This window comes from Microtus pennsylvanicus, chromosome 18, assembly GCF_037038515.1.
Source record: "Microtus pennsylvanicus isolate mMicPen1 chromosome 18, mMicPen1.hap1, whole genome shotgun sequence".
Lineage (NCBI taxonomy): Eukaryota > Metazoa > Chordata > Mammalia > Rodentia > Cricetidae > Microtus > Microtus pennsylvanicus.
Genome location: NC_134596.1, coordinates 28,314,088 through 28,341,401, shown reverse-complemented (window position 1 = coordinate 28,341,401; position 27,314 = coordinate 28,314,088).

The following is a 27,314-nucleotide window of genomic DNA, read 5'->3' as shown; positions in this document are numbered from 1 at the left end:
GTGCTCATTTAAGACCAACAAAGGCCAGGGATAGGCTGGAGAGATGGCTCGGAGGGTAAGAGCACTGGCTGCTCTTCCAGAGGTCCTGAGTTCAATTCCCAGCACCCACATGGTGGCTCACAAGCATCTCTAATGTGATAGGGTGCCCTCTTCTGGCGTGCAGGCAAACATGCAGGCAGAACACTACATAATAAATACGTATCTTTTTTTTTTTAAGTCCAGTGTTATACTACGGGGAACAAAGGGTTTTCTCACAAGGGAAAGCAGAAGCGACAGTTCCAGTCATCACTTGGCTGCTATGATTCTCTCTAGCTTCAAACCCTGAGACAAGACACCTGACTCTCTGGCAGTGGTGCTAGGTGACAGATGATTTACTGGTTCACGAAGACTCTGTGGAAGATTCACCAAAGACGTCTGATCCTAAAAAAAAAAAAAAAGCAAATAAAAACTTTTTCCCTGTAAAAGTTGCCCAAATTTATCACCATTACTAGTCAGGGGACCACAGACATGTCCAGCAGTGGGGGATAGAGGCAACGATGCCGTTCAGTTTGTAGAGTTCTTGCCTAGTATACACAGTGTCGTGTGTTCCCAGCACCACACACGTTGGGTGTGGTAACACATCCCGAAAATCCCAACACATAGAAGGCAGAGGCAAGAAGATCAGAAGTTCAAGATCATTCTTGACTACATAGAGTGTGTGGGGCCAGCCTGAGATACATGAAACCTTGTCTCCTCCCCTACTCCAAAAAAGAATAAACACAAGAACACAAACACCATCACCGACAAAGGCATAGACGTCAGAGTGTTGCCCCAGCTCTTCCTAAAGGCTCGCTCAAGCCCTCCAACGTGGTCCGGAGATGCCCTTCTCTTCCTCTGGTTATCCAAGGGAGGACTGCCAATCATCTGACTTTAGGCCACAGTGACTGACTGGTCCACAAGAAAAATGAGAAGCCTGGCGGTGGTGGCGCACGCCTTTAATCCCAGCACTCGGGAGGCAGAGGCAGGCGGATCTCTGTGAGTTCAAGACCAGCCTAGTCTACAAGAGCTAGTTCCAGGACAGGCTCCAAAGTTACAGAGTAACCCTGTCTCAAAAAACCAAAAAAAAAAAAAAAAAAAAAAAAAAAAGAAAAAGAAAAAGAAAAAAAGAAAAGAAAAATGAGAGACCTACATGAGCCAGAACTTCTACCAGGAGTTTAGACTTGGAACTAGAGAGGCACATTCCGGGTTGCTGAGCTGGAAGGATTTGAAGCCAGAGCAGTAGCAGACAGCCATCCTCTAGGGCTAGAAAGGCTGTTTGCAGAAGCAGGTAATGCTGAAAGCTTTAAAGGAAAAAAACCCGTCTTCCTTCCCTTCGCATCTTTCCAAGTCCCCGTCTTCCCTCCTGCCTGCCTGTCCATTTTGTAGCTGAATGAGGCAACTCGATTCCTTGCTGTTGCTGACATCTTGCGAGCCCTGTTTAACCACACAGGCTCAAGAGGTAATAAACACAACAGTTTACTAGGAGAGATGTCACCGGCAGGACTGGATGGATTGCCAAGTGAAAGTTCTGGGCAGTCTCAGCTGTGAACTCAGAGGCAGGTACCTCGTTCATCCATTCAGGTATCTATCGGGGTCCTGCTCAAGCCAGGGGTGTAATTAGTCACATGACCATGGTGGATAAGGAAGAAAAGTTCCCCTTTTCACGTCCTAGGACTGGTGGGGCTTGAGAAAGGCATTGAAGGAAGATCAATTCTGGCTAGGCAGAGGGGGGGGGCAGGGGGAGTTTATTTAGGAGAAGCCTAAATAAAGATCAGGAGGCAGAGCTGTGATTCCAGTATTTGGGAGGCGGAGGCAGAAGGACCACATGTTCAAGGCCCGGCTAGACAATGCGGGGAGATGTTCTCAAAAAAAAAAAAGTAAAAACAGGACTAGAGATGTCGTTTGGTGGTGGAGTGCCGCTGGCTCTGAATGTGTTCTCACTGGCTGCTGATGGTTGGTTTTGATCCCTGTCCTGGGTGGGGTGGGGAGGGTGGTGGAGAGATAGAGCCAAAAGACTGTAGCATCTAGGACCAGAGCCCCGGCTCCCAGCTCCACAGTGCCTTACACTCAGTGTTTCTTTTGTGTATGAATAGATAAAAGAAAGGAAGGAAGGAAGGAAGGAAGGAAGGAAGGAAGGAAGGAAGGAAGGAAAGAGGGAGGGAAGGACGGAAGAAGGGAGGGACGGAAGGAGGGAGGGACGGAGGAAGGAAGAAAAGTGTGTCACTTGGTTAAAAGCTAGTCATTGAAGTGGGCAGAAGAGCTACCACTAAAGAGGGTAAGGTCAAGGGAGCCAGACTGTTGCCAGACCACAGATATTCTTACTATATATATATATATATAAAAAGTAGGTTTTGCCTAAATCACAGGACTGAGCTGCCGCTGACCCGCCCTGTGTAGCCCCATCTCTGTTGTGGCTGTCACACCCACGCTCTCCCGGCCCTTAGCAGCCAGCTCCACCCAGCACCTTAACCCGCATGGCAGCCATCACCAGGTCATGCCCCAGACACCGCCCGCCCTGCTGGCTTCTGGGCAAAGTTGCCAACACAGCATTCCTGCCTAGTCTGTAATTTAAACATGACCTCCTCCCCACAGCCTCTGCACACCAGACACACACTCAGCTGCTGGAGTTTCTGGAATAGGGGAAGTGATTTGGGGTTCCTGGGATCCCTGGCCCTTGGTTTCTGGGGAGCTAGCTGTCTTATTTCTGCAAGGCAGAAGGCTGGACATAGTCACAGACCCCATAGTTGGTTCTTAGCTCCCGACTAGGGAGAACACGCACCCCCTGTGGTCAAGAGCTGCCCAGCACCTTCACCTTCATAGAGACAGATTTTGTGCCTTTATTCTTTTATTGTTTAAAAAATAAATAGGCCTGGTGGTGGTGCACACCTTTAATCCCAGCACTCGGGAGGTAGAGGCCATCTTAGTCTACAAAGTGAGTTCCAGGACAGCCAGAGCTGTCACACAGAGAAACACTGTCTCAAAAACACAAGAAGACAAACAAATAAATGACCAACAAGATGTCTCAGCGAGTTAGGTGCTTGTCGCCAAGCTGGATGATCTGACATTGATTCCTGGGACCTACACAATGGAAGGAAAGAACCTGGATAACTCCTGGAAGTTATCCTCTGAATATATGAAATAAATTTAAACAATAAAAACAACACAGCCACAAACAGTTTAAACCACACAAAATGATGGCGGAGGATAGCTCAGCTGTAGAGTATATGAAGCTCTGGGCTCTATTCCCAACGCTGCATTAAAAGCCGGAAAGTGAGTCAGGCAGCGATGGTGCACACCTTTATCCCCATCACTGAGGAGGTAGAGGCAGGCAGATCTCTAGTTCGAGGCCAGCCTGGTCTACAGAGTGAGTTCCAGGACAATCAAGGCTGTCTGTGTGTGTCTTGAAAAAACAAAAACAAAAAACAAAAAAACAGAATCCAAAGCAAAACCAAGAACAGGAAAGTAAAAGCCTTGCCGGTCTCTCTAGGAATTTCATAGCAAAAACTTGGAAGATGTTCTAAGGTTTCCAAAGCCAAAGTTCCCCTTTCCTCCTTTCCCTTTCCCCTCCTTTTCTCTTCAATCTCCTACCCCACTTTGTTGTTTTTGAGACAGGGAGTCTATGTAGCCCTAACTATCCTGAACTTCCTATGTAGACCAAGCAGGTCTCAAACCCACAGAGGTCCACTAGCCTCTGCCTCCTGAGTGCTGGGTTTAAAGGCGTGTGCCACCACCGCCCACTCAGCTAGAGTCACAAGCAGTTGTGAGATGGGTGCTTGGAGATGAGGCTGCTTGTTCATTTCCTGGTCACCCAGACCCAAAATAATCACACAGAAACTATATTAGTTACAACATTGCTTGGCCAACAGCTTAGGCTTTTTATTAAGTAACTCTTATATCTTAAATTAATCCATTTCTATTAATTTGTGAATCACCACGAGGTGGTAAGGTTCTGGCTGACAGCTTGTGTCTTTCTCTTTTGGCAGCTACATGGTGTCTCCCTGACTCCACCTTCTTTTGTTCTCTATCTCTGCTTGGAATTCCCGCCTTGCTCTATTCTGTGTTGCTATAGGCTCAAAGCATCTTCTTTATTAACCAATGGTAATAAAACATATTCACAGCATACAGAGGGGAAACCCACATCAGGCACCGGGAATTGAATTCAGGTCCTCGGGAAGAGCAGTATATGCTCCTAACTGTTGAGCCATCTCTCCAGCCCCTAATTCTTTCCTGTTTTACCAGCTAATCAGAAAGATGTTGCATCTGAAAACCTTCAGACAGACAGCCTTATGGAAAGATGCTCCACAAAGTTAGAACCTTCTATTCTTCTATTCCAATAGCCTCATCAGCTCAGAGGGGCCAGTGGGAAGGCTCAGTGGGTAAAGACGCTTGCCACCAAGTCCAATGACCTGAGTTCAATCCCCAGAACCCACATGGTGGAAGGAGAGCTCTAACTCCTTAAAGATGTTCTCCGACAGTCACATAAACACCGTGGCATATACACGTGTACACACATACACACACACAATGTAATAAAAAGGACAAAAAGGGGGCTGGAGAAATGGCTCAGTGGTTAAGAGCACTGACTGCTCTTCCAGAGGACCCGGGTTCAATTCCCAGCACCCACATGGCAGCTCACAACTGTCTGAAGATCCAGTTGCAGGGATCTGACACATTCACACCAATGCACATAAAATAAAGTTAAATAAACCATAAAAAATATTTTAAAAAAAAAAAAAAAAAAAAAAAAAAAGGACAAAAAGATTCCTCTGTTGTCAAACAAAAGGGAAAGGGTTTCTCCCCACACGTTCCCCAGCTTTGAAAGTCCAGCTTTAGACCTATGTCGTTTCTTTGCAGTGGGGTAAACCCGTGCCAGTGACGCTAATTAATTTACAAGCATTTTTGTCTGTCTTGGGAAATGCCTGGGAGTTACTGGGGCTGGGGCAGAGGATTCCAAAACCCAGAAGACAGACCCTGATCTCTTAGACACGACAAACATGGTGACACACCTGCACGTCGTTACGACACCGTAACAGTGTCACCAGCCTTGCTCATAGCAGTCGTCTGGGTGGGAGCAAGGCTGATGGCAGGAAAGACTGTACGAGAGAATCTGGAGGACCGGTGCCTCGTGAGGGCCCAAGAGATGTCAAGGTGAACATCTACACTTCTCTGGAGATACAGCCCTTATGGTCCCCCAAAGAACCATGGCTCTCTCTCTTGTCAACAATGCTCAAGGTTCTGTTCATGCAGATTCCACAACAGCCAGGAAAGGTGGCACACGCTCATGTCCCCAGCACCTGGGAGACAGAGGTAAGATAATCACAAGATTAAACTACGTAGCAAGAGCCTGTTTCAAAAAATAAAAAGCATCCAGGCAGTGGTGGCGCACGCCTTTAATCCCAGCACGTGGGAGGTGGAGGCAGGTTGGATCTCTGTGAGTCTGAGGCCAGCCTGGTCTACAGAGCTAGTTCCAGGACAGGCTCCAAAGCTACAGAGAGAAACCCTGTCTTGAAAAACAAAAAAACATAAATAAATCCTTCTTGTTGGTTGTATTTGTTTATATACTTATTTGACAGTCCCCCTGTGTAGTCCAGGCTGGACTTAAATTCTTTTTTTTTTTTTTTTTTTTGGTTTTGTTTTGGTTTTCGAGACAGGGTTTCTCTGCAGCTTTGGAGCCTGTCCTGGAACTAGCTCTGTAGACCAGGCTGGTCTCGAACTCACAGAGATCCGCCTGCCTCTGCCTCCTGAGTGCTGGGATTAAAGGCGTGCGCCACCTCACCCGGCTCCTGGCCTTGAATTCTTGATCCTCTTTCCTTAGCCCTCCTCTGCCACTCCCAATTCGGAGATTACAAATTTGTGCCACCAGACCAGGAGAACCTCCCCACCTTCTCTCTCCCCGACATTCACTTGCGCCACTGAGAATCAACTGTGAACCACACCAGTTCCACAGGGCTCAGATGTTCACCTATTCCTGCTCCCGGGGACCTAAGGCTTCACCAGGACATCCGAGAATCCCTCAAGGCACACCACAGCAGAGCCCCGTTGCCTATATCCTCATCTCCCCTGTCTCCTTGTTTTGGAGGGAGCAGATGGGGACCTGGGATCACCAAAGTCCAGAGGGCTCTAACCCACAGAAGCTGGCTGTTTACTCTCTAAAGAGAGGATCCCAGGGTAGGGTCTGTGTGGCTTAGATGCATAGACCCTTAAGGAACTATAGGCTGCAGCTGTTTACTCGGACTTGCCTGCCGGGGAAGCCTGACCCTCCTTCAGGCTCAATTAGATTGGGTATGGCTTCTTAAATTAGGTCCCTCAAGCAGTGTGGCTTGAGGGCAGTTTTTTTTTTTTTTAATCACATCTGGTGTGTGTGTGGGGGGGGGGGTCATTAGTGAGGAATGTTGCCTGCCCAGGGTTGAGGACTCCAGTGAGCCTGACCTTGACTTCGTAGTAGTTTTCCAGAAGATGAGAGAGAAGTAGGCCTTTTACTCATTTACACTGTGATCGTAAATTGACACACAAATGGGAAATACTCTCAAGGGAAAAGCCCAGTTCTCAGCGACAAGGAAAGTTAAGGACCTGGAGTGTGCTCACACTGCCTGCAGTACACGCTTAGCAAGAGTGAGGCTGGGGGTTAAATCCCCAGTGTCAAAAACCACCACCTCAGCTTCAGACAAAAAACTCAAGCAAGCCAACTAAAGACAGTTGAATGGATCAAAACCTGTAGGCTTAGATAGAACCAGGTAGGTTTGTTCCCACTCCCAGGAATTGGCATCCACGTCTGGATCCCCTGGGACCTTTCACAACGTGAGGGAGGCAGACCCCTCCAGGGAGCACAGGAGTGGATTTAACCCTAGGGAGCTGGCCACCCACTGCTTTTGAAATGGCTCAGGTCCCATTCCTTAGCAAGAAGGAATTCTGCTGTCAGCGATGAGCTCAGTCTTTGGACTTGAATTTGTCTTTGGCTAGGCACTGGATGACCCATTTGGACTCCATGTTCTGGCTTCTGAACAGGACAGCTTTGCTCCTGGACATGGGGTGGGAGGCAGGAGCATCATTTGGCTAGTTTTGGTTGAAGGTAACAAAAACTTTTCTCAAATTGGCTTAATTGGTGTATTATTTATTTTTCTCATTGCTGAGACAAAGCATCTCAGGAGAGTTGCTTGGAGAAGAATTTGGCCTCCAGGCAGTGGTGATGCAAGTTATGCCCGGATCAGAGTCCCCCAAAACCAACCATAAGACCAAGTCCGGTATGTAAAAGATTCTTATACAAGTTTGCAAACTCTGTCCAATGTATTGGAGTGATCGGAGAGCCCCGAGCTCAGTTAGAGCTGGGTTTTTATGAGCCCCGAGCTCAGTTAGAGCTGGGTTTTTATAGTACCAAAGATGGGGATGAGGGATTTCTAAGGTTCAGGCTGACATTTGCACAGGGTGTCCTGGTGAAAAGCGATGGGTGTGTGCTGGCAGATGATTCTATTCAACCCGGTGGAAATGTTAGGAATTTCCTTTGGATGGTCTGTTCCTGGGTGGTGCCTGGGTGGTCTCAGTTCAGGGTCTATCTTGGAACCAGGTATTGCCTTAGGGTAGACTACTGAGACTCAGGCCTATATTGAGCTGGGTCTTACATTGCACACATTTAATCTCAACACTCAGGAGGTAGAGGCAGGTGGATCTCCGTGAGTTCGAGACCAGCATGATCTACAAAGGAAGTTGCAGGACAGTCAGAACTGCACAGAGAAACCCTGTCTTGAAAAACAAAAAACAAAAGAAGAGTACCACGCCAGGTTTTCTTTTTCTTTTCATCTTTTGCTTTGTTTTGTTTTGTTTTTCTATACAGGATTTCTCTGCGCAGCCCTAGCTGTCCTAGAACTTGCTTTGTAAACCAGGCTGGCCTTGAACTCACAGAGATCTGCCTGCCTCTGCTCCCACCTCCCCACAGTTTGCCGCCCCCCTCTCGTCTCACTACGTAGATCTGGCTGTCCTGGAACTAACTTGATATGTAGACCAGGCTGGTCTTTAACTCTTATGCCTCTGCCTCCTGAGATTAAAGCTGTCCCTCCGCTCACTCAGTGGTGGCACACACCTTTAATCCCAGCACTTGGGAAGCAAAGGCAGGCGGATCTCTTGTGAGTTTGAGGCTAGCCTGGTCTACAGAGTGAGTTCCAGGACAGGCTCCAAAGCTACACAGAGAAACCCTGTCTCTGAAAAAAAACAAACAACAACAGAAAAGATGTGCCCCACCCCAACAATCTTGAATTTTTGATCCTCCTGTCTCAACTTCTCACGTGCTGGGATTCCAGCTAGACACCGCCATACCCAGATTCCACAGCCGCTTCTTTAAAGACCACTATCAGGTGCTGATCACGCCACCTGTCGGTAGCCAGGGCTCTAAGCCTCTCAGGCCAGCCGTCCCATATTGACTTCCAGTGCTCACTTACTTAGAGGCTTCCGCTGTGTTGGATGAACTAAACGCTCTTTCCTCCCGGTGAAGCCCAGGCATAAAATTCACCGGTCCAGAAGCCAAGATCCTATTGCTTGATGCGTCCCTCTTCCGTTTGGCTTTGGCAAACTCTGCCCTTCCCCCCTGGCTCCTGGCTGGCTTCCCGCTTCTTTCATCTTCTCTTTTTGCATAGAATCTGGGTTCCTTTTCATTTGGCATCCCCAGCAGTATTCTATGACAGTCGTTTATTCCCCTCCATTATGAACAGTAACATAAGCTCTGGCAAAAAGAAGTGGAAAATTCAGCCAAGTGGGAAGATGAATGAGAAAAACAGCTCAGAGCCCCGTTACCTGAACTCCAGGGTGGCTAACTTTTCAGTGTCCGAGGAGACCATTCTAATGAGTCTTCAATACCGTTCTGTGCTTTCTTATTCTAAACAAAACAAAACAAAAAAGCCCCAAGCCCACAAAAAAAAAAAAAGGAAAAACAAAAACAACAAAAAAACCCCTCTTTAAATCTGAGCTGCAATCACCAGCATCTTGTGTGTTTTTCCACAAAACAGTTCTATTACAGAAACACTGTGTGTGTGCACAAACGCTAAGTCCACCAATGGTAAATCCACCTGTAGTTTCAGAACCAGCGTGAACAGGTGCAGGGATGCGGATGTTTCTAGAAGCAGCTTGTATAACACAGGAAGGTTCCCTTTTAGAGGCTTTGGAAAGAACGAGCTACAAGGACCCATTCACTAAAGCCCTTGCTGGCCTGAAACCCACTATGTAAACTAGACTGGCCTCCAGCTCAAAGAGGACCACCCAGCCATCCTTGGCTCTCTTAGGATTAAAGGCCCATACCACCACACTGACCTTTTAGACACTTCTAGAAACCAGGACAAACAAGGAATTTTGTAGATTGTTAACTTAATTTTTTCATTTCTGGTGTTTCCAAAGTTCCCTACTCCGGCCACTCTTTCTCTTCTTTAAAATATTTATTCATTCTTTCTTTCTTTCATTGCGTATTTGTCCATTCATGTGTTTGTGTGTATGATGTGGATGGGTGGGCACACGTGCCACGGTGTGCATGTAGGGAGGTCAGAGGGCAGTTGTAGAGCCAGGGTTTTTTTCCCCTTAATGCCACAAGTGTCCAAAGAATCAAATTCAGGGGTCCAGGCTTGTGAGGAAACACCTTTACTGGCTGAGCACCTCACTGGCCCTGGTGATCCTTGTTTGTTTGGTTTTGGGTTTGTTTGTTTGGTTGGTTATTTTGAGGCATGGCTTCTCTGTGTACCCCTGGCTGTCCTAGAACTCATTCTGGCATCAGATCTCATTATAGATGGTTGTGAGCCACCATTCGGTTGCTGGAAATTGAACGTGGGACCTCTGGGAGAACAGCCAGCACTCTTAACAGCTGAGCTGTCTCTACAGTCCCAATAAATAAATCTTTAAAAGAAAGAAAGAAGGGAGGAAGGAAGCAAAGAAAGAAAGAAGGAAAGAAAGAAAGAAAGAAAGAGAGGAAGAGAGAAAGAAAGGGAAAGGGAAAAAGAAAAAGAAATTCTTTATTAGACAGCCAGCAGCTATACTGGATGCTTGGGATCCCAGTGTAGACCCAAGCCTTTCTCGGGGTGAGCTTTTAAGCACAGAAACCATGTCCTGGGTTGTCATATTTCAGTTAACAAGAACAGTTAGTCAGAAGCAGAACCACAGGAGCCAAAAAGCAAGGTTAATACTTTTGAGATTTTACCAGAACTATGAAGTTGGATGGGTTAGGCCTTTGTTTCAGTTTTGGCAGGTGTTGGTGTCTATGTGCTGAGTTTTATGGCCTGAATGGTACTTCCACCATGGAGTCAGTTGTGCTTACTAAGGTCTGGGTCCTGTTACAGAGTGGTGTTCACTCTTCCTGTGTTCTTGTAAATGTTTCCTCAGAATCGGAGCTTATCAGAGAACAGCAAGAGAGTGAAACCACGTGCTCAACACAGATAAGGTAGTCCAGGAGTGGAGGAAAACAAAACTGTGAACATGTATCAATATGAGGGATTTCTTATTTTTATTTCTGTGTGGTGCTAAGACTGTAACTCGCAGCATCATTTAGGCAGATAAGTTCTCATTAGGTTACATATCCCAGCCAAGTCCGCCCCGCCTCAACACCTCCTTTCTGTTGACAGACTCACTCAGTAGCTGGCAATGAGATCACTGTGTACACTATGTAGCCCAGGCTGGCCTTGATCTCAGGGTGATTCTCCTGCCTCAGCCTCTCAAGTGCTGGAATTATAGGAGTATACCACCATGCCCAGCTGTGTCACAGTTCTAAGTGGCCAGGTTCAGGGAATGTTGTATACAATGAAAGTTTGTAAGACTTGGGAAGATATGGCTCACCGCCACGGTCAGCTCAGTGGAGAATTAAAGGTTATTGACTATATATATATATATATATATATATATATATATATATATATATATATCTACTGGATTCTTGGAGAAAAATAAATTGTAAGCCTGTTAATTAGAGTGCTAGCTTTTGTTTGTTTTACAAGACCGATTTTTCTGTGTAGCCCTGGCTGTCCTAGAACTTGCTCTGTAGACCAGACTGTACTTGACCTCAGAGATCCTCCTGCCTCTTCCTCCCCAGCGGTCACTGAAAACACTTGGTAAAGCGGTTCACCTCACACTTTTCATGTTATGTAGCATCAGAGTCACCTGAACAACAGGATGCTTTCTCTCTGGGCTTCCCTGTCTCCTCTGGGAAGCACACACCAATGACCAGCAACATTTTTACTTAGTTACTAAGTCCCGGGAGCTGAGATTTGGAATGGTGACCGCACTGCCCAAACAAGGGAGGCTGAGCACACAGGTTCAGATGCTAACTTGATTATTTTTCCTTCTGGTGACATTTAAGCCATATATTTTACAGTTTTTATTATGCTATTATTTTATGTGAATGAGTGTTTTGGCTGCATGTATGTTTCTGTACCACATGCATTCCTGGTGTCTGTGGAGGCCAAAAGAGGGCATGGGAACCCCTGGAACTGGAGTTAAAGATGGTTGTGAGCCACCATGTGGGTTCTGGGAATCAAACCTGGGTCTTTTGGAAAAGCAGTCAGTGTCCTTAACCACTGGGTCATCTCTTCAACCCCAAACATCTTTTGGGGGGTTGTTTCTAGACAGGATTTCTCTGGGCAATGGCTCTGGCAGTCCTGGAACTTGGTTTGTAAACCAGGTTGGCCTCAAACTCACAGAGATCCACCTGTCTCTGCCTCCTCCTGAGTGTGTATCACCACGACTGGCTGTCTCAAACTTTTATAGTGTGATGTTCTTAGTATAAATTTGAATAACAAAGCATAGCTCTGCGGAAGAAATGAGTATCTCTGAACGGTTCAGACTGCATTATCCATTGGGGTAACCCGTGCTTGTTAAACTCTTGACACGTGGCTCCTCCAAGCTGAGGTATGCTATGCACATTCAATCAATTTTGATTTTGGAGACTTAATACAAAATAATTTATATAAAGGGGATAGAAGAGATGGCTCAGCATGGATTGCTCTTGCAGAGGACCTGAGTTCGGTTCCCCACACCACATCAGGTGACTCACAACCGCCTGTAACTACAGTTCCCAGAGATCCTGTCTATGCCTCTGTCCTATGAGGGTACCTGCGTGCTCACACACACTACACATAGAGACAAGAAGGCTACTCTTGCAGAGGAAACAAGCTTGATCCCAGCCATCACAGAGCAGCAGCTCATAGCCATTCCTGACTCCAGTTCAGGGCATCCATGCCCTCTTCTGGTCTCATTGGGCACTGCATGCACATGGTACACAGACATGCATGTCGGCAAAACACCCATACACAGTTAGTAAAAAAAATTAAATCTCAAAAAACTAAAAAAAAAAAAAAAAACAACCTATAAACTTCCTCTAATTCCTTAGTGATAACATGGTACAAAAATTATATTCTAGATTTTTGTGAATTTATTTATTTGTGTGTATAGTTGTGTAGATAGTGCCTGTGTGTGTGTGTGTGTGTGTGTGTGCCTGCCACACACATGTACTGCCCAAGGAGGTCAGAAGACAGCACTGGATCTGCTGGAGCTGGAATGACAGGCAGTTAGAAGCTTCCAGACAAGAGTGGTAGGAACTGAACTCGGGTTCCCTGGGAAGAAGAGCAAGCAAGTGCTCTTAGCAACTGACCCATCCATCTCTCCTGCCCTGTGTATTTGAGTTGAATAGAATGTCTTGCTGGGTGTGGTGGTGCACACCTTTGATTCTAGCACTTGGGAGGCAAAGGCAGGTAGGTGGATTTTTGTGAGTTCCGGGCCAATCTGGTCTACAATAGTGAGTTCCGGGTCATCTAGGGCTACATAGTGAGACCATCTCTCTCTCTCTCTCTCTCTCTCTCTCTCTCTCTCTCTCTCTCTCTCTCTCACACACACACACACACACACACACACACACACACACACACCACACTATTTTAGTAACAATTAGTGTTAATTGTGAATTTGCCTTTGCTCTTTCAGTGTGTTACCGGTTCTCACAGAACTCAAACTGGCCTCTAACTTGCTGTGTAGTGAAAGATGACCTGGAATCCCCATCCTCCTGCCTCTACCTCCCAGATGCTGGGATTACAGGTGTGTGCTGCCAAGCCCAGCCTTTTTGTCCAGGTCTGTGTCCTTGTCCTTGTTTTGACGTAGGTGCTCAGTGAGTAGCCAAGGCTAGCCTACTGTGTGTCTTCTTACCTCATTCTGTCACTTGCTGGGACAGCAGACGTGTCTCGTCCCATACTGCCCTGATATAGGTAACTTAAAATCACAGGTGAGCCCTGCATGCATGCCGTTTCTCGGTCAGCAGCGCTGGAACAACATCCGGCATGTCGCAAACAGGTATACGTGTCCGTTCTTGTCACCTCACCGTTCCTGCCTAGGCCGGTGAAGACTTATCAGGTGGCAGTTTTCACCGGGCACACTTCTCACTCACCTTCGTCTCTAGCCTCTGATTTGGAGATGCCCCCCCCCGCCCCCGCATCTGTTTCCCCTTTAGCCTGGGTTTGGTCCTTCCTTTTAACTTCCTGTCCTCCCCTAGACTGCTCCAGAGGCACCCTCCGACCCCTCACTCCCCAACACCTACCCCCTCTCCCCTCCCCCGCTCCTCCCCCGTCCTCCCCATCCCCACCCCCCCCGCCGCCTCCAAAGCTCAGAATTTCCACAAAGGTGGGACTTTCTTGCTGTCTCACCACCTCACCCCAGCTGGCTCTGTCTGGTCCCAGGGGCTCTGAGCCACAAGCATTTTTTTTTCCGTTCAGACTGATCCCCTCCCCCCTCACCTGGACTTCATGATCAATTCAAAGACCCAATGTCTCTCCGTTTCCCCGCAGCCCTGCCCTTTTGAGGTCTGGCTTACGACAGAGAGGTGGAACGGTGTTGCAGGGGCTGTTGGCAGGCTGCCCTGCGGCTGCCCCCCAATGCCTTTCCCCTGACCGGCCCCCACCCCTGAGGCTGTGGGTCTACTCTCTGCCTGGCAGCTGGCAGAGAGGCGATCAGAGTCTCAGCTGTGACTGCCCCCTCATCGGTTTCTCGCGAGACCCATGTAGACACCAGATGGCAAGTTTGCAGTGCATTTAGCAGGGTGAGAACAGGTTTTGTTTGGGAAAATATCTCGATCAGCCAGTTGAGCTGAGAAGGGGAGGGTGCCAAGGACATGGCTGAGGAGAGCACGCGGGGAAGGAAGTAACTGTGCAAAGAACAGATTGCAAGACAGTGGTGAGAGACCCCAACAACAGGACAGGAGGAAAGCTAGAGAAAGGGGGAGATGCAGAACAAGAGAACAGAGAGCTCTGCGGGTGACTTGATTGGACGATTTTTACATTGATTTAATTTTGTCTGTATGTATGTTTGCATGCATGCATGTGTGTGTACATGAATGCTTGTGGAGTGTGGTGGTCAGAGGAAGTCAACTCTCTCCTAACGCAGGTTCTGTGGATGGAACTCGGGATGTTTGGCTTCCGTCCTCCTGGCTTCCTCCTTTTGTTAGGGGGTTGGGTCCTGGCCTCAAAGTTTCAGACTTCAAACTTGTTAGCTTCTTGCCATAGCCTCTTAACCCCTAGGATTACAACAGTGTACCACTGGACCGGGTCCTAACTTTTTTTTATTTATTTATTAATATTACTTTCTTTTTAGACGAGGTCTCACTTTGTAGTCTTGGCTGGCCTGAAACTTACTATGTAGCCCAGGCTGGCCTTGAATTCATAGAGTTTCACCTACCTCTACTTCCCAAGTAACGAGTTAAAAGTAAATGTCACTGTGCCCACTTTTTTTTTTTGAGATTTATTTTTATTTGACATCTATGGTTTTTTTTGAGATTTATTTTTATTTGACATGTCTGGGTGTTCCTGCCTGCACGTATGTCTATGCAGCATGTATGTGCAGTGCCTGAAGAGTCCAGAAGAGGGGAACTGATGTTACAGGCACTGGTGAGCCACCATGCTGATGTTGGGAACTGAACTTTGGTCCCTTGCTAGAACAAGTGCTTTTAACCACGGAGCTATGGCTCCAGCTCCCTGATCATTTTTTTTGTTGTATTACTGTGCTAAAACACATATAACAGGAAGGTATGGTGGCACTGCCTTTAATCCCTGAACTCCAGAGGCAGAGGCAGGTGGATCACTAGGAGTTCAAGGACAGCCTGGTCTACGTGGTGAATTCCACGTCAGCCAGAATTTATTTTGAGACCCTATCTCAAAATAAAATAAAATAACCCAGGCTTGGTTTCACATGCTTTCAATCCCATCACTCCAGAGACAGAAGGAGGTAGATCTCCGAGTTCAAGGCCAGCCTGGTCTACAGAGTGAGTTCCAGGACATCCAGGACTATGCAGAGAAACCCTGTCTTGAAAAATAAAATAAATACGGATGGAGAGACGGCTCAGTGTTCTAGTCCCAGCATCCACATGGTAGATCACAACCACCTGTCACTCCAGTTCCAGGGGATCTGATGCCCTCTTCTGACCTTCCCGGGCATCAAGCCCTTATGTGCACACACATGCCTGCATATGAAACATACATAAAATAAATTTAAAAAATTTAAATAGCCCTGTTGGGGTGGGTAGGGTAGGGTGCGTGGGTGATGGTGACTGCCTTTAATCCCAGCACTTGGAAAGCAAAGGCAGGTGGATCTCTGTGAGTTCAGCCTGGACTACAGAGAAAGTTCCAGAACAACCAGGGCTACACAGAGAAACCCAGTCTCAGAGAAACAAAAACAAAAACAAAACGAAACATACAATATACACTTTGCTATCTGAACCGTGACATTTTCGTACATACATATCCTTGCCCTCCGCTCATATTCTTCTCCCTCCTCCCATTGGTCCCCTTCCTCCCCACACTATTACCCTCTGCTTACATGTTATGTGCACACAGAGTTAACTCAAGACTCCACATAGGAGAGAAACATCTGTATTTGTTTATCTCTCCCCACCATATTGTATATTCCCTTTATATTCTCCCTTATATAGTACTCCTTCTACTTTCATCACACACGCACACGCACGCACACACAGTGCACATGAGAGATGAGAGAGAAAAAACAAAAAAATAAAAATAAAAGAGAGATGAGAGAAAAGATATTCCTTTAGGTTGGGTTTTTGTTTTTCTTTTTTTGTTTGTTGCTTTGGGGGGGGGTGGTAGGGTCTTACATATTCCAAGTTGGCCTTGAACTCAATATATAAGCAAGGCTGACTCTGAGCTTCTGAACCTCCTTCTGATTCCCAAGTGCTAGGATTGCAGGTGAGAACCATAGATGGTTGTTGTCTGTTTTCCCCTTAACATAGTGATATTCAGTTTTATCCATTTTCCTGCAAATGGCATAATTTCATTCGTTACAGCTGAATAAAACTCACACACATTGGGGTTACTTTGCTTCTGTGGCCTAAGCTTTCAGCCAAAGCGGTGTCTTGTCTAAAGAGAGGAAGTGACTGAGTTTAGGATGAGCTGGGAGCAGGGGAAGGCACTGAGAAACAGGTGGATGCTGGGAGGTCAGCCAGGATTCAGGCCAGGAGACAGGAAACCAGCTTCTCCACAGCCTGGAGACAGGACTCTGGGTCCCCATTACTCATGGGAGGAGATTCTTGCGGGATCATAAAACCCAGCCTGCAATCACACCGCCTGGGTCAGCACTTTGTCCCAACAGGCAGACCAATGTGAGGCCCGGGGCTAGGGGCAGGAATTGGTTGGCAGGCTGGGATTTTTGCAAGGACTTCTGTGTGGCAGCGGACAGCGGGCACACTGCCCCTCCCTGGGTAGACACTGCCACCTTCTGGCTCTTTGTCAACTCACAGCCCTCAACACTGGTTTTCCTACTGACCAGGATGCAAAAGACTTGCTAGCTGTGCTGGGAATTCCCAGCCTGCCCCCTCCTCTGTCCTCTTTCTTAGGCGGGTCCGTTGGGTTAGTTGTCGCTCGTTCTTTGGTTTAGAAGGGTGTTCCTCTCCCTCCGCTTCTACGGTTTATTTGCTCTCTCGCTTTCCTCCTCCAGCTGTGGGCAGATGTTTTGCTGCAGCCTAGCCCCCTAAGAACCCCTCTGGCCTGGCCACCCTATTTTGTCTTGCTTCCTCAACTCTGACTTGATAAAACACTGCCAGGGCCCTCCAGCAGGCGCCAGGGGAAGACCTAGCTTCACCTTCCTGTTGAAGAACAGGTGTTTACTTTGTGAAGATGTGTCTCTGCCTAAGGCGCCTTCTGATTGGTTTAACAAAGAGCTAAAGGGCCAATAGGTAGGCAGGAGACAATAGGGGTGGGAGAGAGAGAGAGAGAGAGAGAGAGAGAGAGAGAGAGAGAGAGAGAGAGAAACTGGGAGGAGGAATCTAGGTGAGCAATTTCACCATCAGACTGCAAGTTAGATGTGCTGTACTAAGGAGAGGTAACCGAGTCACGTGGCAGATCATAGATTAATAGAAACAGTTAATTAAGTTATAAGAGCCAGCTGGGGAAAAGCCAAGCTCTCATAGTTAATAATAACTCTCCGGGTCATTATTTGTGGGCTAAGTCCAAAGATAGTCCTATAAGAAAGCTTGCTATTCCTTCCTAGTCCCCAAAGCCAAACTGAGGAGGGTGCTTAAGTCATGTGGTGTCTTGCCTTCAACTCCAGGCTGGGTGCTGTGGCGAATACCCTGCCATTTCCGTGAAAGGGCTAAATGAGGCATAGGAAATTCCGTGTTTACATTGTTGAACAGGGGTTTACATTGTTGAGCCATTGGTGCAAGCGTGAGCTGGTTGGCTGGACCATGGATGAAGAACTCTTTTTATTAGAGTGTGCACTTCTATTGGGGAGGGGGAGGGGACACACATTCCTAGTGGGCAGGCAGGGGAAGGTCTAATTTGATGACACATTCCCCCAGGGTGGGCGCTAGTATGATATATGGTCCAGCTATAGGGTATGGGGGCAGGGGTACAGAGAGCATTTCTTTACCTCCTCTGGTCCTTGTGCGGCCTGCTAGAGTCTGAGCGTGTGTGAGTGTGGGGCACTGTCACACTTGTCTTGAGTTTGGGTTTGCTCGCCTTCACCCCTCTGAGTCCTGCCTGGGAGCTTACTCTTCCCACCCGGGACCCATCTCCTCTAGGAGAGAGTTGCTCAGATTATTCAGGCTGTGAGCTCTGGCCTTAAAGGGGCAGGCCTATAAATTTACAAAGAAATTTGTAGAGATACCATCTGGCCAAAATGTCTCCCAAGGGTAACATTTGTTACAGATCAAAACATGCGATCCAGGTTTCATGCTGTTCTCAAAATTCACACTTTGCTTACCAACTGCTCCGCTTTTAAATTATCCCCTCCCACAAGGGGGTGAGGTTGAGCTCTGACCCGCCAATCAGAGAGAGGAAAAAGACCTGTTTGCCTCAAGAATAAAAACCCAAGGGGATCCCAGTGGGTGCGCTTGCTTTGGTTGATTTGCAGCCATGCATCTGTCTCAGAGGTAAAGTGTCTTGCTTTGGATTGTGTGGTCATTTTCCTGCAATCCCAGGCCCATCTCTTCACAATATGATGGCTTCTGTCTGTGATCCCAACACTCTGGGTGATGGGGCAAGAGGACTGGAGTTAGTTCCAGACCAGCCTGGGCCACAAAGAGAGCTCCGGTCTCAGAAAACCCAACCCAATCCAACCCAACAACCAATCAACCAACCAACTAACACCAAGAAAAACCCAAGAAAGAGTGAGCTTGTCCAGGGAGGCTCTGCACTCCCATGAGGGTGGAGGGTTTGCTGGGGTGAGGCCGTGGCTTCCTGGGTACACAGGGCAGAATATGCCGTTCATCCTCCACCATCTTCCCTGACTTCCAGCTCTGCTGATCACTCCATGTTTTTTTTTTCTAGAAAGTTCCTTCCTCCCTCTACAGAATGGATTTATTAATTAGGCACCTCCGACAAGCCAGCTCCTCCTTTGTTTTTGTTCCTCATGCCACCTGCTGCTCCCTGTGGAGGTGGAAGATGCCATAGATGGGCTTTAAGAAGTTTGCGCTTGGAGAAGCTGAAAAGGGAGCCAGACACCCACTTACCGGGCATCAGTGTTGCTCACAGGGCTTTTCCTTAACTGGCACAGTGGTGTTGGTGAGGCCCCAAGACCAAGGCAACTCGTACAAAGAAAGCATTTAATTTGGGCCTTGCTTACAGTTCCAGAGGGTGAGTCTAAGATCGCTTGGCGGGAGGCAGACAGGCACGGGGCTGAAGCGGTAGCTGAGAATTTTACGTTCTGATCCACAGGCAGCAAGCAGAAAGACTGGCCCTGGGTGAACTTTTGAAACCTTGAAGCCCGCTCCCAGGGACAGACCTCCTCCAACAAGGGCACACCCACTCCACAAAGACCCACCCTCCTAATTCTTCTCAAATAGTTCCACTCCCTGGATTCAAATATATGTTTATGAGGGCCATTCTCGTTCAAACTAGCACCCACATGGTGACTCACAAACACCCATAACTTCTCTTGTCTCAGTCTCCTAAGTGCTGAGATTTGGGGGGGTGGGGAGGTGGGCAGTTTTCGAGTCAGGGTTTCTCTGTGTAGCACTGGCTGTCCTGGAACTCAATTTGTAGACCAGACTGGCACCAAACTCACAGAGGTCTGCCTGCCTCTCCCTCCCAAGTACTGGGATTAAAAGGATTAAAAGCATGTGCCATCACTGCCCAGCATATGCGCTTCTGATCTTGGACTTTCAAAGCTCTCTAGATCCAAGAAGTCCATCAGATAGAATCTGGCTTCAGTGTCCCCAGGTCTTTAGAGGGATGGCCAAGTGGAGTGTCATCAGAGCTCTCCTCTGCCCAATGACTGTCCTCGTGCCCAGTAGACTTAGAAGTACCCTTTGGGCTCACCCACCTTCTCCCACTCTCCTGCCCCATTTTATTCTCTTTCAGAATTCTGTATAAGCCAAGTACCATCCCAAACGCTCTTAAAACTGACAACCGTTTCTATTTGTGTGTGTGTGTGTCACATGAAGGATCCGCTGAAAAAAATTACAGGCAGGTTGTGAGGACCATGTGTGTGCTAGGGACCAAACTTGGGTCCTCTGCAAAAGCAGTAAGAACTTTTTTTTTTTTTCATGAGACAGGGTCTCTTCGTGTAACAGTCCTGGCACTACTTGGTAGACCAGGCTGACCTCAAACTCACTGAGATCCACCTGCCTCAGCCTTCCGAGTGCTGGGATTAAAAGCCTGCACCACCACTGCTAGGCTTGCAGTAAGTACTCTTAATGGCTGAACCGTCTCTCCAGCTTCATGGTTTCTGACTTTCAAATCTCCTGCCCACACTTCCTAATACTAAGATTACAGGAATGTGCTATACCTAGTTTTTTCTTTTTTTCTCTCTCTCTTTCTTTCTTTCTTTCTTTTTCTTCTTTTCCCTCCCTCCCTCCCTCCCTCCCTCCCTCCCTCCCTTCCTTCCTTCCTTCCTTTCTGAGACAGAGTTTCTTTGTGTAGCCCTTGCTGTCCGAGAACTAACTCTGTAGACCAGGCTGGCCTCAAACTCACAGAGATCCATCTGCCCCTGCCTCTACCTCCTGAGTGCTGGGATTAAAGGCATGCACCACCAATGCCCAGCACTTGGGCCACTACCACCTGGCCACTATACCCAACTTTAAGAGGCTTTAGGGATTGAACCCAGGGCCTCTTGCATACTAAGCCAGCATTCAACCAAGCAAGGCCTATCTCCAGTCCAAGTGTTCATAGTGACACCTTCCCTTCCCTGCTGTATCTCCACTTAGGGCATCTGTGCCTGAGCCAGACTCCCAGCTGCTCCAGAGGCTCCTATAGAAGAATCTACAGTTCAAGGCCAATCTGAGCCAAACTGAAAACCTGAAATGACATCTATTTATGACACAGCAGGTGTGTGGGGGCGAGAGGAGTACAGGAGTAGCTCTCTCCTTCGACCATGTGGGTCCTGGGGGTTTTACTCAGACGACCGTGCTTGGCACTCAGATGACTGTGCTGTTTCCTGCTGAGGCATCATTCCAACCCCAGCTGACATCTAGGGGAAGTTCCTTCCCCATGTGCAACCCATTCTCTAGGCTTCCACGATCTTAGAAACACCCCCTCCCCCCAGGTCAGCCATGGAAGCTTCAGGCCCCACAGAGTCCGTTTGCACTGGAGTGGGGAGCTTGCTGAGCTGAGTACATCCTGTGCCTGCCTCTGGCAAGAACAAACTCAGCATTCCTCCTGCCAGGGCATTTTCAAGCCTTGTCCCACCCCACCCCCATCCGCATGGGTCTGCATGCCAAGAGGCCTTGCCTGGGAGTCCTGGCACCTGTCCCGCTAGCTGGGCCTGGATTTTGGAGAGAGATGTTTAAACGCGATCAGCTGCTGTTCGCCGTTCTCTGGCTCTGCCTGACTAATATAGACATGACCCCACCTCCTTTGGAGGAGCTGGAGATAGAACCCAGCGCATCACGCGTGCTAGGCAAGCCGTCTGCCACTGAGCTATACACCCAACCTAAATACTGTGTTCTTAGTTACATTAAATTACACAGCAAAGAGTGAAAACCACTAAATCGTCTATAGAATCTGTATCCTTCCCAATCTGAGAGGCTAATAATCATTTCAGTCATCTATACCTTGTCTTTTAGGAGTCTGGGCAAATAACACAAAACTACCCCATTGCCTTGGCCTTGACAGACCTGACTAGTGGATCACAGAGCTCTTTCCCCATGGACACTCTTGCAGGCACTACTGCTAGGTCAGAGATGAAACCTATTTGCTTCCTAATAAAACTCAGATCGGAATTATTGTAGAGGAAAATCTGGGCCGGGCGGTGGTGGCGCACACCTTTAATCCCAGCACTCGGGAGGCAGAGGCAGGCGGATCTCTGTGAGTTCGAGACCAGCCTGGTCTACAAGAGCTAGTTCCAGGACAGGCTCCAAAGCCACAGAGAAACCCTGTCTCGAAAAACCAAAAAAAAAAAAAAAAAAAATCTGGCTTCAAGGCAAGGCTGGTGAGGTGGCTCAGCTGGTGAAGGTGTCTCTGGCCAAGCCTGAAGAAGAGTTTTGTTTCTGAGACGCACTTGGTGAAAGGAGAAAAACCAACTCCCAGATATTGCCCTCTGGATTTCACATGTGTGTTAACACATGTACACATGCACACATACAAATAACAAAGAGCTAATATCCTGGTGCTGGAGAGGTGGTTCAACCACTAAGAGCACTGGCTGCTCTTCCAGAGGACTCGGGTTTGATTCCCAGCACACATATGACGACAGCTCACAACTGTCTGTAACTTCAGTTCTAGGGGATCTGATGCCCTCTTCTGGTCTCCATGGGCACCAGGCAGGCACATGGTACACAGACACACATGCAGGTAAAACACCCATAAACATAAAAAAATAAAATATTCTGCACTCACTCACACACACACATACACATACACACCAAATAAACACAAACAAAAAAAAACTTTTAAAAATTTAAGAAAAGCTAGGCAGTGGTGGCGCACACCTTTAATCCCAGCACTCAGGAGGCAGAGGCAGGCGGTTGTCTGTGAGTTCGAAGCCAGCCTGGTCTAGAGAGCTAGTTCCAGGACAGCTAGGATTGTTACACAGAAAAGCCCTGTCTTGAAAAACCAAAACCAAAACCAAAAACAAAACAAAAAAATTTAAGAAAAAACTGGGTGGCACATGACTTTAATCCCAGCACTCAGGGGGCAGAAGCAGGTAGATCTCTGAGTTTGAGGCCAGCCTAACCTGGCATACAGAGGGAGTTCCAGGTCAGCCAGGACGACACAGAGAACCCTTCCTTGGGGGAAGGGGGATAAAAAAGAAATATAATAAAAAATTTAAGCCAGGCATAGTGTACACACCTTTGATCCCAGAGCTTCGGAGGCAGAGGAAGGGGGACCTCTGAGCATTCAAAACCAGTCTGGTCTACACAGTGAGCTCCAGGACAATCAGGGTTACATAGGGAGGCCCCATCTCTAGAACAAGAGCAACAACAACAAAAGTCAACAAAACAAACAAACAAAAAGGCAAATAGCTGTGTTGACTATAGGAGGCCAACTCCAAGGATTTCCCCACAATGAAGGACACACACACACACCCCAAACAAAAACCCCCAAAACAACAACAACAACAACAACAACACCACCATTGACCAGGATCAGGAAATCTTGAACTTTTTGTTGCCCAATAGCCAGCTTCCTCATTCTGCAAGTGAGGCCACTGAGCGCTGAAAGACTGCTGATGAGTGGGCTCTAGCGCTGCCAGCCAGTAGGGAAGAATGACCAGCAGAGAAACCTCCATGCTATTGCTGGGGCCCTGGGGAGCCGTCCCTAGAACCAGAAAAGGGAAAACGTCGCCCCCTGGTGGTCAAGACGGCAAGATCGCGAGAAAAACCTGCCTTTAAGATTGTAGGCATGAAGGCACTCAAGGAACCTGAAGAGGTGGAGGTGGGCTCTGATGCCTGGGGGAGTTGCCTCACTTCTCCTATGCCACGCCTTTCTCTGGGTATGAGCTGGTTGGTTAACATCTTGTCACAAGCTAGGGTCATCTGGGAAGAAGGAACATCAGGTGAGAAAATGCTTCCGTTTGATTGGCCTGTAGTCAAGTCTTCTGGGGGCATTTTTTTGATTACTGATTGGATGTGGGAGAGCCCAACGTATAGTGAGCCATGCTACACCTGTGCAGATGGCCCTGTTTGGTTTTTTTGTTTTGTTTTTTGTTTGGTTTGTTTGTTTGTTTTTCAAGACAGGGTTTCCCCGTGTATTTTTGGCTGTCCTGGAACTCACTCTGTAGAGCAGGCTGGCCTCGAACTCACAAAGATCTGCCTGCTTCTGCTTCCCTACTGTTGGGATTAAAGGTGTGCGCTGCCATTGCTGGGCTTGGCCCTGAGCTTTATAGCAAGCCGAGAGAGCCATGGAGAGCAAGCCAGTACGCAGTGTTTCTCCGTGGCCTCTGCTTTAGATCACACCTCCAGGTTCCTGCTCTGGCTTCCCTTCATGATGGACTATGGGCTGTAAGATGAAGTCAACCTTCCCCTTCTGGGTTGCAAAGGTTATGGTATTTGTCCTGTCTTCTGCTACTGGAGCCTTGCTGAGTGTTTAGTGGTAAACAGCCCATCAGGAGAGCCCACAGTCCTGTGGAAGCTGAGGCTGTCGGGAGGAGGAGACAGGAAAGAAACAAGATTACTGCGGCCGAGGGACACATTTTAGTTCCACAGAACATGAGTTAAAGTCTGGGGCATCATCTGGTGGTGGGCAAGGTAGCCCCGTCCTCCAGCTCACGTTTCTCAACTGGCTGGAATAAGAATAGTCTGCTCCAGAAGGTTTGTGTGAGGTCTGAGTAAGATCATTCTAGAACAAAGCCCTGGTTATTTGGTTTTTTTTAAATATTTACTTATTTATTATGTATACAATATTCTGTCTGTGTGTATGTCTGCAGGCCATAAGAGGCCACCAGACCTCATTACAGATGGTTGTGAGCCACCATATGGTTGCTGGGAATTGAACTCAGAACCTTTGGAAGAGCAGGCAACGCTCTTAACCACTGAGCCATCTCTCCAGCCCCAAGCCCTGGTTATTTGTACCTTTGCGGAGCCACAGTGAGATCAAGGGCTGGTTTGCAGCCAGGATCATCGGAAACTCACCAGGGAGGGTTGATGGGTGTTTCCTCACCAAGAATGCAGAGGTCCTGAGGCTGACGGAGAGCTGGAGCGGCCTTCTCCCAGCTGCTGCTCTCCTTGCCTTCTTGACGACCTTGGGAACACCTGACGAGGGGCCAAGTCTTCCGCGAGGCGACTCTGCCTCGCGCAGAGATCGCTGTTCTACGGTAGGGGGAGGTGCCTACAATGAGAATGCTAAATCCCTCTGGAGCCAGGAAAGAAAAAAAGGTCACCTTTCCTGCTGGGGGCGGGGGGGGGGGGGAGAGCAGCCACCCCCACCTGGGCCGAAGCGCGTGCAACCTGCCACTGGTGCTCTCCAGTTGTCATGGAGCTGACACTCCACACAATCACTGGCTCCTGAGAAGAGCCTCTGTAGTGGGAGCTGTGCCTGGAGGCTACTTGTGCGGGCACAGGACAGCCCGTCCGTCCAATCTCAAGAAGTCTGACTGTCCCCTGAGTAGTGGCTGCACATCTTTGATGCCAGCACCGGGGACGGAGAGGCCAGCCTGGTGTATAGTGAGTTCCAGGACAGCCAGGGATACATAATGCCATCCTGTCTCGTCTCAAAGCAAACAACAAAGAATTCTGGCTGCCCATCTTGAAGCACCTGTGCTGTGGCTGATGCTGGGTGACTGATTTTGACTTTCACGCTCACTGAGAGGTGTTGAGAGGGGATCAGAAGGGATCTTTGAAGGGTGAATGGGCCAAGCAGCATGTGCTTGTAATCTCACTCAGGAAGGTTTACCCAGGGAGACGTGAATTTGAAGACAGCCTGGACTACAAAAATGAGACCTTGTCTCGGAAGAAGCCAGGGAAGTGGAGAGTGGGGCTTGGAGGAGGATGGAGGGAGGGAGATGGACTAAGGAGGGTGGAGAGGAGGGCAAAGGACAGAAGAAGGGGGAGGAGTGAGAGGGAGGAGACAAACCTCCCTCATTTTCACAACTTTCTGTATTCTCCATCTGCCCCAGGTAGACCGGCCTTCAGGTCTTCCCACTCCAGTGTCCAAGTGAGCTGCCTCAAATGTTCAAATCCTACTGAGTTAGCTCTCATATATTTACCATGTGGTTGGGGTAATCTATTACCGTACCTGTTTTTTTTTTTAATAAATTTTTGTTTATGCTTGGCAGTGATGGCACACATCTTTATTTTTTTATAGTTTTGTTTTTACTATTTTTAAAAAATTTATTATGTATACAATGTTCTGTCTGTGTGTATGCCTACAAACCTAAAGAGAGCACCAGACCTCATTACAGATGGTTGTGAGCCACCATGTGGTTGCTGGGAATTGAACTCAGGACCCTTGGAAGAGTAGGCAATGCTCTTAATGGCTGAGCCATCTCTCCAGACCTACTGTACCTGTTTTATAGATGATAAAATGAGCGGCAGAGAAGGTAAGCAACTCTCTGCAGGATAATCATGTGGAGAGAGGCTGGACTCTTCTCTTAGCCATTAGTTTGTCGATGGAGAAGCATGTCCTAATCTGATTCTGACCCCAGGAAGCAGCTCTGCCGCTCTCCTTCCTGAAGTCAGTCCTGGCTTCAGCTTTCATCCAACACAGGGTGTTGATCTCAGCTGCATGCAATAAAATTATTGTAGTTTTTTACTGCATATCAGAAGAGGGCACCAGATCTCATTACAGATGGTTGTGAGTCACCATGTGGTTGCTGGGAACTAAACTCTGGAAGAGCAGTCAGTGCTTTTAACTGACAATTATCACATATACTCACTCATAGGTGGTTTTTAAACATAAAGCAAAGAAAGCCAGCCTACAAACCACAATCCCAGAGAACTTAGACAACAATGTGGACACTAAGAGAAATTTACATAGATATAATCTACATGGGAAGTAGAAAGTATAAAAAGACAAAATCTCCTGAGTAAATTGGGAGCATGGGGACCTTGGGGGAAGTTTGAGGGGGGAGGGGAGAGGCAGGGAGGAGAGCAGAGAAAAATGTAGAGCTCAATAAATATCAATTAAAAAAGGAATAAAAAAGAGCTAGTTCCAGGACAGGCTCCAAAGCTACAGTGAAACCCTGTCTCAAATAAATAAACAAAACAAAACCAATTAAATAAACAAAAAAGAGGGGAAAAAAAAAAGAAATCAGAAGAGGGCATCAGAGTCCCTGGAACTGGAATTATGTGTGTTGTGAGCCACCAGATGACTGCTGGGAATTGAATGTGGATCCTTTGCTAGAGCGAGAAGTGCTCTGAACCACTGAGCCATCTCTCCAGCCAGTAGGCTAGCCTTTGCTTTTTTCCGTTCTATTTATATTATTTAAAATTTTGTGTATATATGTGTGGGTTTGTTTCTTTTTTTTTTTTTTTTTTTTTTTGGTTTTTCGAGACAGGGTTTCTCTGTGGCTTTGGAGCCTGTCCTGGAACTAGCTCTGTAGACCAGGCTGGTCTCGAACTCACAGAGTATGTGTGGGTTTGTACATGCGACTGCAGGCACCCTTAGAGGCCAGGGAGACATTGCATCTCTTGGAGGAGCTGGAGTTACAGGTGTTTGTGAGGCTCCTGACAGAGGTGCTGGGAGCGGAACTCCTCCATAGGATCAGCAAGCGCTCTTAAACACTGAGCCCTTCCTCCAGTCCTAAGTACTCTCTTTTTTCCTTTAGTAACAAAGTATACGAGTGATAGCTTTTCTGGTTGCCTTGTGGAGTTTGAAACAGTATCCATGAGGATTTTTTTTCTTTTTCCTTTGCTGGGGATTGACCCCAATCGGGGCTTCATCCAGGCTAGAAAGCGCTACCATATGGAG